The sequence below is a fragment of the Lepus europaeus genome, chromosome 1, assembly GCF_033115175.1.
Source record: "Lepus europaeus isolate LE1 chromosome 1, mLepTim1.pri, whole genome shotgun sequence".
NCBI classification, from domain to species: domain Eukaryota; kingdom Metazoa; phylum Chordata; class Mammalia; order Lagomorpha; family Leporidae; genus Lepus; species Lepus europaeus.
The window spans coordinates 92045539-92058588 of record NC_084827.1 but is presented as its reverse complement, the minus strand read 5'-3'; positions in this window follow the sequence as shown (position 1 = coordinate 92058588).

Here is a 13050-nt window from a genome sequence, read left to right as displayed (position 1 = left end):
TCATGAGTCTGATGATTAGACCCTTGCAGTGACAGTGATTAGGGACCTTGTAGGGCCAGCTGCACCACTCCCTTATTCTATAGAGTTAATTTTAATAGGGATGGATTTACAATCATAAAAGCAGGGCCAACAAGGAAACCTTAAGCTAGGGGAGGGATGCTGGGTGACTGTAGGATTCCAGGACCTACTGGTATCTAGCATTGTATTCAAGGCACTGTTTAGGGACTCAATTTCATTTACAGTCTAACTGATGAGGTCAAGGACTATACACTGCTAATGTCCAAAGCACAATCCCAATTGCTTGCACATAGTAGGCATCAGTACCACTGTATTGTAAACTCCAATAATGGCCCTCCTGTTGTGTTAATGGTACTCCTGGAGTTTGCAATATGGCTGTGGTAGGCACACAGTGGATGCTCACTGATGTAATGCCATCCAAGGATATCCACTCAATATAAAATGTATAATTTCTTCAATGGTCTGGGAAAAATGAATGAAAGCCCCAAGGTCATAGTTAAACACACTGCCACAGTCTTGGAATAAATGCTCTTTGGATTCTAAACTATCAAGAAAAGTCATTAATGGCTGTGTTTCTGGAGCAAGGGAGTGTCCACATATGCCTTCTAACACTAACAAAATACTTGAGTAGACATTTGCTAACCACTGAGGAAGAGAAACAGCAACCCAAGAGTGTTGCTTCAAATCTGAAAATGTCCTCTTTTTTTCACGGAGCAAAACATATGTAGCCAGCTTCAACATTGCAAGGTCAGCCTTGCTACTGTAAAGATCAGCTTGGGCCCAGTGAGATGAGCTAATACAAGTGTAAATTCAAAAGCCAAAATTCTCCATCTGTCCATGGGAACATACAGGTTTCTACGCAAAAGAATTCAGCCCATTTTTCATCCAGACATTCTTGAGAACTTCAGAAGTTCCATTTCATCAGAAGGAAATAAGATGAATTCCTTTAAAGATGCATAAAAATGTATAGCTCCTATTAAATATTATTAACCATGCTCTCTTTGAACAGAGATTTCATTTTAAAACTGCAAACCATGGATTTCAGTGATAAAAATCATTTGTGACCATTGGCTTTCTAGGAAAAAAGCACTGTGTTCAAAGTTAACTTTATAATTAGGAGAAGGTGCTGTAATCAAGAATCCACATCCATACAGCCAAGAGAAAAAGAGGACCATTTGGTGGAGAAAACGTCTTTGACTCTTTTGATTTTGTGCAGTGCTAATAATGTTGGCTCAGTTTGACTTCTCAAGGCTGGAATGTGACTAGTACGTTAGCAATGCTGATTGGCTTTGAGGAGGGTTTCTGAAAAGAAATAAATACATGAAAGTCAATTAAAATCTTCAACAAAACTTAGTTTCCATAGGTCAGCTTTGTGGCTTGGAAACAGAATCCTACCTGATCAGACTTTGCCCATTTGTACGTTTTCTTTGTTCCTTTCCCCCTTTCTGCTTTCTCTCTCATCTCTTCATTTTATTCTTCCGTTCTATAATATACTTCTCTTAGAATTATATTTTCATCTTCAAATGCTGCATTTTCAAGAAAATGTTGAATTTTTAAAATACAATAAGCTGATTTGCAATCAGTGAATGCGCAGCAGTGGCACAGGACAGGCTTTGAATTGCGCTCACATTCCACTGATGTGAATGGAAGCACGCAGGAGCTCAGGTCTTTGTAGACTTCCGGCAGAACAAGGAGAAGTAACAAAATAAAGAAGACTCTCCGTGAGCAGTGTGATCTCCCAAGATGAGACAGAGGCCCTGGGATCGCAGCAACTGTGAAATACCCCTAATGAACTCTCGCGCTCCATTTCCTCTGAGCGCCCTTCCAGAGCAGGAAAGACTACAAAGCCAGCCATCACGCTTGAAAGTGCAGCGGAGTAGGAAGAAGAAAGACAAAAGTCCCAGGCTGAAGGGAGAGTCTGAATTAGTGATAAGCTGCTGCATCCCCCATGCAGAGGTCTCTTTCAATTCCTGTGGAAGTGTTTTATTAAACACACCACACTCCGGTACACTGTCCTTCGTTAACTTTCTGGTTTTGCTAACATGGATACTGGATATAAGTAGATCGAGTTTTCCATTTATCTACATGCTTTGTAAACAAAACAATCACTATAGGACAGTGAGGCAAGCAGCGGGGTTGTATATGAACAGTCCTGTTATATTTATATCAAATCCGGCAAAACACTCATTAGCAATATTCAGAGGCTTGCACAAAATGTGAGCTGGAAGTAATCTGCGGCCGCAACATACTAGGTGTGAATATAGATTCACCTGTTTTATTTTCCCATTACTTGCCCTGTTTTCTCTCTCTCTCTCTCTCTCTCTCTCTCTCTCTCTCTCTCTCTCGGTTGTGCCTCTGGTTTTGTTTTGTTTCTTCCCAAGATTTGTATACAAAGACAGCATAATTAATTGGATCAGTCCAGGATGAAACTGCTTACATTGACTATTTAGATTCGTTGAACAAAAAACAAAGCAAATGAGCTACCATCAGCCCTACAGCAGCAGCCCCACCAGGCGTTTCACTGGGCTTCCCCTCTTTGGAGAGCTGTGTCCCTGGCACTTGGGAGCAGCCTTTTTTCAAATGTAAATATTCAACATCCAGAATGATTGATTTGGATCAACCTTCCTGCAGCCGCCTGTTCATACAGTCAGGCTCTAGTACACAATGGGCTCCCCTCTGTGCGGAGAGCAGACACCAGACTGGGCATCAGGAGTGAATCACTCACTGGAGATAATACACTGTAGCCAGTGTTTCTGCCATTAGAAGTCGAGTGTCTGATGGTGGAGAGCTGAAGCAAACCACTGACATAATGCATTTTTATTTTTATAGTAAACACACACATGCAGTCATTTAGAAACACGAATTTTTTTTCTTAATTGAATATCATGTCTGGCCAAGAAAAAAAGTGACAGTTCTCGGTGAGTTCAGTACTACAGAGCCTCATATCCAATGCAACAATTCCACTGAAAATAATTTGGTTTCTGATGATTCAAAGACCTGTGAAATTTTATAGAATTTGCTAGCTGTAGGTCACTGAATAAGTTACACAATCTCTCTGAGGTATTGACTCATCTGCAAAGTGGAGATAATTACTATACTTACCTTATAGACACATTGAGAGCAGGAAGCAATTTTATACAAGGACTTAGCACACAGCATGGTACAATCAGCAGCCAATACATATTGGTTCTTATTACTAAAATTTTGTAAAATCTTTCATTATTAAAGAACTCGATGGTTAGAACTATAATAGTATTAACATTTTGTTTTTAAAATCCTTTGAATTGTGGAATAATTTCCAATTTGCAAAGGCATATATCGCTATGACAGTGTTCCTCCACATGCCTGATCCACCCTCCCTAAGTTGCCATGTTACATAATTGTGGGACATTTGTCAAAACTAAGACACAGACATTGATGCATTCCTATTAACTAGACGGAAAGCTGTCTGTGGATTTTTCTAGTCTGCTTATTAACGCCCTTTTCCTATTACAGGATCCCATCCAGGACAGCCCCTCACACGGAGTCTTCAGCTCTCAGTTTCCTCTGGTCTGTATCAGTTTCTAAGTCTTTCCTTGATAGTTTGAATAATACTGCTTTTCTGAAAATCTTTTATTTTGTAGAATGTTTGGAAATCAGATTTACTTGATGTTTTTCCACACAATTGGACTAGAGTCAAAGGTTTGGGGAAGAATGTCACAGATATTTAGCATTCCTCTCCCTTTGAATCAGAAGTATGTGATAGCAACATAATTTATTGCTGGTGATGTTAACAGTGGTAAAGGTAGTGTCTGCCCAGTTTCTGAATTAAAAATTTATTGTTTTCACCTTTTGATACTGTCTTTGTCAAAGTGACTTGCTAAATCGAGCCCAAGAATCAGTCCTGTAACTTTTTTAAAATGGTTTTTAGAATTCTATTGTAAGAAAGGCTTTTCACTCTTTCTTCATTTATAGATTTATATACTCAGTAATTTGTTTGTATCAGCATGGAACGAGGCATAGATTATATTTGAGGTTATACACTATTCTTGAGGTCATAGTCTAACAATACATTATTTTGCTGTCCAAATTGTTCCAGCTTTGGCTATTGAGAAAATAGCATCAGTGCACACAATTGCCACAAGCTGAAAGTGCCTTTTGTAGTATGGCTTCAATAACTGTAGTAATGGAAGCTAAGTGGAAAGAAAATTTGAGCAGAATTCGTTAAGGAAAACTGCTAGGCAGGGTGTAGCCAGGAGGTTGCACAATAGGTACAGCTCACTGGCAGAGCCGCAGGTCATGGTGGTGGTTAGATGCCTTAATTTAGGTAATAAAACATGATTTTGCTTGGCTGCATCTAATCATTTTGGAAAGATATTGTACATCAACAATACAAAATGTAAATTTGGTTTTGCTATCACTCACTGTAATGTGAGAATCAAAATCTTTATCATTGTGGCAATGAAGACATTAATCTATAATTTAGTATCCTATACATGAACTACTAACTGTAGGACCTAATCAATTGTGGAAAGTCAACATTGTAAACAATATAGATGCTTTGGTTTCTATGAGAAAGAAAAGAGAGGAAATGGGGTTTGTGATTTTTATTGGCAAAAAAATTATGATAAACAAGTTTTACTCAAGGAACTGCTATTGTTAGGCAAGTAGTTAGGGAGTGGCAATGAGCTAATAGCAGCTGACACCCAGGCTTCCCATCAACTTCTGTGTCAGTTCCACAGGACTTAAGGATCAGCACATCCAATCCTCATCATGCAGTGAAGCTTCAGTTTCCATCATATACCAGATGTCATGACACCTTCCTGGAGATCAGCAAGGGCATTGCAACCCCACCTCAAACTTGCCTCCTTAGAATCTTTGGTCAGGCTCTGCCCTGAGAACCACCCCTTATTCTATCAAAGGACAGCCTCAGTCTGAACAGAGGCAATTCTCCCTCGTGTGAATCTGTACTATCCCTTTGCTTTTCAATAAATCCTCATTCACCACTTACCTTCATCTACTTCTCCTATTTGTATTCTTATATGCAAGAAGACAAGAACCAGGACTAAAACTAGCTGGGTTGGGGAGGGGAGTGCTCTGAATCCAGCAGGGGCTCCAAAAACCCACAATGTAATTTGGGGCTCCCAACCCCCACAACAGAAAATGAAATTTTTTAGCAAAATCAGTCCTAATGGGGACTGGCAACGTGGTGCAGCTGGTTAACGCCCTGACCTGAAGTGCCGGATCTCATATGGGCGCTGGTTCTAGTCTTGGCTGCTCCTCTTCCAATCCAGCTCTCTGCGATGGCCTGGGAAAACAGTAGAAGATGGCCTAAGTCCTTGGGCCCCTGCACCCACATGGGATACCCAAAAGAAGCTCCTGGCTCCTGGCTTCGGATCGGCCCAGCTCAGGCTGTTGCAGCCAATTGGGGAGTGAATCAGCAGATGGAAGACCTTTCTCTCTGTCTCTAACTCTCTCTGTAACTCTTTCAAATAAATAAAATAAATCTTTAAATCAAACCAGTACTAATTTACATATAAACAGAATGTAATATACACTGGATGTACAAAACTTTTAGAATAGAGTATGTATCCCTACTCTGTTATTTTTGAAATTTCTTTTTTTCTTTTTTCTTTTTCTTTTTTTTTTTTTTTGACAGGCAGAGTGGACAGTGGGAGAGAGAGACAGAGAGAAAGGTCTTCCTTTATCGTTGGTTTATCCTCCAATGGCTGCAGTGCTGCGGCCGGCACATTTTGCCGGTCTGAAGCCAGGAGCCGGGTGCTTCTCCTGGTCTCCCATGCGGGTGCAGGGCCCAAGCACTTGGGCCATCCTCCACTGCACTCCCAGGCCACAGCAGAGAGCTGGCCTGGAAGAGGGGCAACTGGGAGAGAATCCGGCATCCTGAGCAGGACTAGAACCCGGGGTGCTAGCGCCGCAGGCGGAGGATTAGCCTATTGAGCCATGGCGCCAGCCTTGAAATTTCTTAATGCATGTATGTTTTGATGCTATTAGAAAGGTTCTTTAAATGTTAATGATCGTAAAAACTACTCAATACAAGAAGTATTTGAGACAAATATGTTCACTCTTTCTCTGTTCATTTAAGGACATGGAGCTTTCTTGCCATGGTGTGCCTTTACCTGGAAAGCACTTTCTCTATCTCTCCCTCTCTCTCTCTCTCTCTTTCTCTCCGTCTCTCTCTCCCCACTCCCCACCCCCACTAGTCTCTTTTCATAATTCAAGGCTCATCTCAACTCTCAATTTTTCATCCTGTTTCCTGGGATAACTTATATGTAGGTCATTGCTCTTCTCTCTTACAGCACTGTGTGTGGATGGGTGACTTATATTCTAAACTCTTAAATGCATCCATGGGAGTCTGAAAAATAAACTAACAAAAGTCAGATTAATAGAAGAAAAGGTATGCTATTTCTATTTTAAAAATTTAAATGCAGAAGCATTCACAGAAACTCAAAGAGGTGATTGGACCATATAGTCTTTAACAAAGGACAAACATTTGGGTGTGCAGGGGCAATACTTTGTGGGGAAGAGATATAAAAGATCTGAAGGAACCAAAGTAAGAGAAAGGCCACTTCAGGAAGATCAGTGTCTGCAAACTCCTCATCTTTGATGAGCGTCACTCTTCCCTCCACGGTTACTGGTGGGTGGGGAAGGGGTGAGAGCAGGGATGAGCTCCCCTTTCACAAAGGAAAACCTATGGTCTTTTAGGCGGATGGCAGGCAAGGCAGAGAACTCTCCGTGCCTCTGTTGATCTCAGGTGCCATCCAGCTCAAAATCCTTGTTAGGCCAAGTGGCCTATTTCGGGGTGGCAAACACTGATCCTCCTTTGATATTCAGCTCTTTATCTTGGAGGCATTTCCTATATTTTCATAAATTTGTATAATATTGGCTTTCCCTAATAGCTCCTCATCTCCCTGAGGGCAAGAATTCTTCTTATTCACTACCATATGTGACATCTAGCATAAGCCCTGGTCCAGTATGTTTATTAATAAGTATATGATTGTGTGAATAAAATAACATATGAACAAAGAATGATTTTTGTGTGCTAAGACAAATAGTTTTTTCTCTTTTGATATTTTAGAATATAATCAAGGTAGTTTGTTGGGGTAAAGGCTGAAAACTTTAGATTGTTTTATTAAGAGGACTAGTCATGCTAAATAACTTTAATGGCAGGCTTTATAAGTTGCATGTATTTTTACATATAAGCTTAATCTGCCCTAAATTTCTCTAGAATGCATATTTCATTTCTCAAAAGAGGAAACTGAATGAGATTTCAAGAGGTTAAATGAATTAACCAAACAACAAAATACTTGGGAGAAATGAGGAACCAAGTGCTGCCTCTGGTTAAAAAGTCAGCCATCTCCATCAGGCAGCTGCATCTTATACAACTTGACAGTGACGAGGGACCCCTGTGTCACCCCACACAATGTATGTCTGCAGTTTATTTTTCTAGTTTATGCTTTTAGCTTTGCCCTCAATGTGAGGTATACACTCCACAAGTTCACACTGAAGTTACTGGAAGCAAGAATCTATGATCAAATTCATCACCCCTTCTTTCATGCCAGAGTACAACGACTGCCATCAGAAATTGGCTTACTACAGTTCAGTCACGTGTGCCTGTGTAATCAATTTACAAACTTCTAAGAATAGCATTTTTTCTCTTCTTTAAATTTGCCTATAATCTCCACTATGCCCCCTCACGTCCAGCAGGTGTTACAATCCGTCGGATTCCTCCATGGAAATTTCCTTGGCTATTTCTTTGTAGAGGTCCCAGATCTTACCTCCCTCAGAAGGTATTAAGTAAATTCTTTGGTCACTGTCTACTGGGCTGGATTATTGTCCCAGCCCCATGACTGCTTCAGTCAGACAAACTCTGTTATTTCCATTGTGTGAGGAGGCAGGGGTCTCACCAGGGACACCACAGAATCCCTTGCTTTGGGATCCACCATCTTCCTGGGGTACTGCCGAGGAGGGGGCAAGGACCCTGTCCAGGGCACACACTTCCTCCCAGCTGTCGGAGTCTCGATTCCTCTTTTCTGTTGGTTCCTCCAAGGAACACCCTCTGTCAGCTCCCCTCTGAGACACATACAGCAGCTCTTCAAGAAGTTTAATCATTTATAAAAGGCTAAGAAGAGACAGGGGCATTTGCCTCTTCTATTTTCTGCACTGAGAAAATCCCCAAAGCAATGACATAATAAAGAATTATTAAACTCTATGAATTAGAGGGAGGAAAAAATACATGAGGTACAAATTTATGCTACATTTAATATAAGCTCCTACTATAGATATCTTCCCCCAAGCAGACAGTGGCATGCTAATTGTTGTAAATCTCTTTTCAACTTTGATATCAAGGAGCCTAGCAGAGTCTGTGACAAGACAGGTCGTTACATGACCTGAGGAAGGGTGAAAGGGAGGAAGGGATGAAGAGAGGAATGAAGAAAAGGAGGGAAGGAAGAAGAAAGAAGCAAAAGATAGTGGAGAGGAAAATAATTGTGCAAATGAATGCAGCAGGCATCCATCCAATGTAGAAAGTATGCCCAGAATGTAGCTAGATACATCAGCTCCCCAGGAGCTCAAAGCTTAGAAGATGAGACATGAACTTAAATTCATAAAAATAATAGCATATGTGGGAAACTCCTCAACAAGACACCAGGTATCTGCCAAATGCATAGCTCTTCTGGAAGAGACTGGGGAGACAAAAAAAAAACTGGGTGAAAAGACTGAGGAAGCATGTCAACAGAGAATGGAGAGAAATCACAGACATGCAAAGATGCAGAGAAATTTTGAGGCCTCGAGTGCCATCTTGCTCAGGACAACAAAGGACTGTGTAGGCCTCCACAGTGCTCTCATGTTGTGACAGTTCCAGTTCCAGCAAATGAGCATCCCTTTGGTCTTCCACTCCTTCACCTGATGATCTCCACTGAAATACGAGCACTAAAGAGCAAAGGGGTCACCGTGTCCAGAAGTTTCCCAATCGGCCTCAGGAACAAAGGTAGTAGCAATTCTTAGCCGATGGTGCGCAGCTCTGCCCACTCGCAGAGTTACTATGCAACTTTAAAATACACTGAGGTCAGGGTGAGCATTTGGAAAACCGGATAGGACACTGCATAGGACATTCACATCCCATACTGGAGTGCCTTGGTTTGAGTTCCAGCGCTGCTTCTGATTCCAGGTTCCTACCAATGAGCATCCTGGGATGCAACAGGTGATGGCTCAAGTACTTAGTTCCCTGCCATCCATGTAGGAGACCTGGATGGATTTCCTGGCTCCTGGCTTCAGCCTGGCCCAGCCACAGCGGTTATAGACATTCGAGAAGTAAACCAGGAAGGAAGATGTCTGTCTATCTGTCTGTCCCTCTGTTTCTTTTTCAAGTGAGATGAATAAATACATAGAATACACTGAGATCTAGAATTCTGATGAGTTTAAAATCAGCAGATCTAAGGTGGAGTCCAAACATGCTCATATTAACAATATCACAGTGATTCTCAGGTACAAGTGAGGTAAGAAAAATGTAGTATAAGGCAGCCATCAGCATCATTCATCTTCACATAAACTCCATGTTTTGCTCTATTTTGTGACAGACCCCAAATGTCTTCTATATTAAAAATATAACATGGGGGCAGATGTTGTGGCATAGCAGGGAAAGCTGCTGCCTGCAAGGCTGACATCCCATATAGGCACCAGTTCACATCCTGGCTGCTTCACTTCAGATCCAGGTCCCTGCTAATATGCCTGGAAAGCAGCAAAAGATGACCCAAGTACCTGGACCCTGCACCCATGTGAGAGACATGAAGAAGCTCCTGGCTCCTGGCTTCTGGCTTCAGACCATCCCAGCTCCAGCTGTTGCAGCCATTTGGGCAGTGAACCAGTGGATGGAAGATTCTCTCTCTCTCTCTCTCTCTCTCTCTCACTCTCTCTCCAAACCTGCCTTTCAAATAAACAAGTTAACCTTTAAAAAATCAGCCAAATCTATGCATCCCAGGATTCAGTATCTCCCTAGATGGCATTCAGCAGGTTTTTCTACAGCTGCACCTATTTAAAAAATAATAGTAAAATAAATCAATAAATAAAAATATAACATAGTATGAATTGTTTTGCTGTTAATTGTATGATTACACATCCATACATCCCAACGTATAAAACATTGTTATTTCCAATACTCTGTTTTATTCAGTATCCTATTTTGCTTTCTTCCCTTTGTTTTTTATTAAGTGAGCTTCTACCAGGTTCCAGGAATGGAGCTTGCAGCCTAGCTCTGGACAGGACACTCAGGACACACAATGGCAAGTCAAGGTCATAGGCAATGGACATCACAAGCAAGATGGCAACTTGAGGTTAATTTCACTACAGTTGTGAAGCAATGTCTGGTGAAATGGCTGATTTCAAGATTACTTGTTTTGTTCACATGGTTCTTGATTTTTAATCTTCTTTTGAAATTCTCTCCTTTTCCCAGAACTCCTGCTCTCTGATGCCAACATGGGTCTATATGTAAAATTTTCCCAAATCTCACAAACTTTCCAAATTATTCTGTTTCAAAATATTCACTTTCAGTCATTGTTATTTTAAATAGACAATAATATGCATTATCATTTTACCCATCCATAAAAGAGACATAGGTAAATAAAATGCATTTTAAGGCTAGGGAATCCCTAAAATGGGTAATAGTCATATCAAATCCCAATCCAATTTGGTAAATATTATCTGACTACTGGGAAATCACAAGACATATTGTAGCAACAGAGCAGCATGTCTCCTACAATAACCTTTTTATTTATCTAACCCAGCTCATTAATAAAGATCTTCTTTTCGTGTTACTGATGTACGCATCTTCCAAAACCACAGGCCTACATTCTGACAGCTAATTTTGCAGGATATAATTTTCCTGCTTAACCCAAGAGAAAAAAGAGATGGATGATTGAGATTAATCATTTGTAAAATTATAATTCTGTCACAGATAATAATTTGCAAGATCTTTCCCTTTTTTGAAATCCCCAGAATGCACCATAAATTGTCACACTTTGTAACAGAACGTGTAACACATTAGGGGACTCCTAATAAAGCAAGTCTGCTAGAAAAACAAACCAATTGCCTTATAATTGGCATGTCCCCCACGTGATTGTTCTCCTGTGAAGGAACATTATGCCTTGGGTAAAGAAGAATTTAAAATTATTATTCAAGAGGTGATTGTCTTCACCACTTATTACCATCTGAGTTGTAATATCTGGTATTTCTGTACTTTGTGCAAGTCAGTAAGACCATACCATTGTATGCCAGAAGGTAAATTGATCATTTGTGGGAGTGTGATTAAACTTAGGATATTTACATCAATTTCAGTTTATAAGAGACATAAAAATGGACAGAAAAAAATTTTTGAGAATGGCTGCATGAGTCTAGGATGGACAGGGCTTCCTGTTTTACTGACAGAACTCTCTATGAACTTTATTTTTTCTAAGTCCATTTTATTAGCATTTAACATTAATTTGACAAGGGCAAAGGAGTTTTAGGATTTTATTTGAGACTTGCAGACAATGATGCAGCTATGTAGGACATAGTAGAGGTGGAAATGTGGACAGTTTCTTGACCTTTAGTTAGCTAAATTGATTAGGGCAGAAGCTAATGAAATCACGGGTATGAGTTCAAAGACTGTTTGGGCCTGCTAGCTCAGTGCTGTCTGTATCCGCACATTATACAGTTACTCACCTCCTCCAGTCTTCCAGAACTTACGCTGAAGATGTCCAGGCAAGAAGGGAGTTCAGCATGGTCAAAACAGCCCCTTCCCTGGATCTTGTTGAACATAGTACAATAGATTTCAACACAACTAAGAGCACATGAAATTTTTATTATCAGAAATGCTTGGTAAGCAAGATGATGGATATGTAAATAAAATTTGATTTAATCACACCACATTGTATTCATAATTAAAACATCACATCAGACTCCATATGTGTAAACAATTATAATTTGTCAGTCAAAAATAAAATATATATATATTTTTTTATTTTTGACAGGCAGAGTGGATAGTGAGAGAGAGAGAGAGAGAAAGGTCTTCCTTTTTGCCGTTGGTTCACCCTCCAATGGCCGCTGTGGCCGGTGCATTGTGCTGATCCGAAGCCAGGAGCCAGGTGCTTCTCCTGGTCTCCCATGCGGGTGCAGGGCCCAAGCACTTGGGCCATCCTCCACTGCCTTCCCGGGCCATAGCAGAGAGCTGGCGTGGAAGAGGGGCAACCGGGATAGAATCCGGCGCCCCAACCGGGACTAGAACCCGGTGTGCTGGTGCCGCAAGGCGGAGGATTAGCCTGTTAAGCCACGGCGCCAGCCCAAAAATAAAATAAATTTTAAAAACTTTCTCCAAAAGCAAGAGCTGACCATTCACCAACCCCACCAACATCAGTTTGGATTAAGTGGTCATTATCTCTTGCCAACATTACTGTAGTAGCTTCCAACTCTTCCATCTACTCTACTGTTTGCCTTCTTTCAGATAATTTTCAGCAAAGGGGCAGAATGATTCTGTTAAAATGAAAGTCACTCTTGTGCTCAAATCCCTTAAGAGCATCCAATTTGATTCCGAACAAAGTCCTTAGAACTGCCAATCAAATTACATTATTTGCATGGTCCCTCCAGTCTTTCTTCAACCCAGTGGCAACTCTATCGGCCTCCACAGCAAGCTTAGGTTTTGACAACAGCTGGGGAAAAGGCTCTGTGCCAGCAGATTTTGTAAGAGAGTGTCTACGGGATGTTCATTTTAGCTCAAAGATGATAAAAATACACAGAACGCAAATTAGGGTACCTAGAAATTTGGAAGAGAATTGTACAGACCTTCCTTGCCTATGTATTAGCAACCATCAGATAAAACATGTAACATAATTTATTTTAATAGTTAACTCTTTAAATAAAATGTTAACAATTGACATTTCCAGCTCATTTTAAATCTCATTTGAACATGTGAAGTATATAAGGCATCTATGTAGCCTCACAGTATTTAATTAGCACCTATTATAAGCTAGGTGCGGTTTGGTAGATCAATAAGTGAAGTAGCCT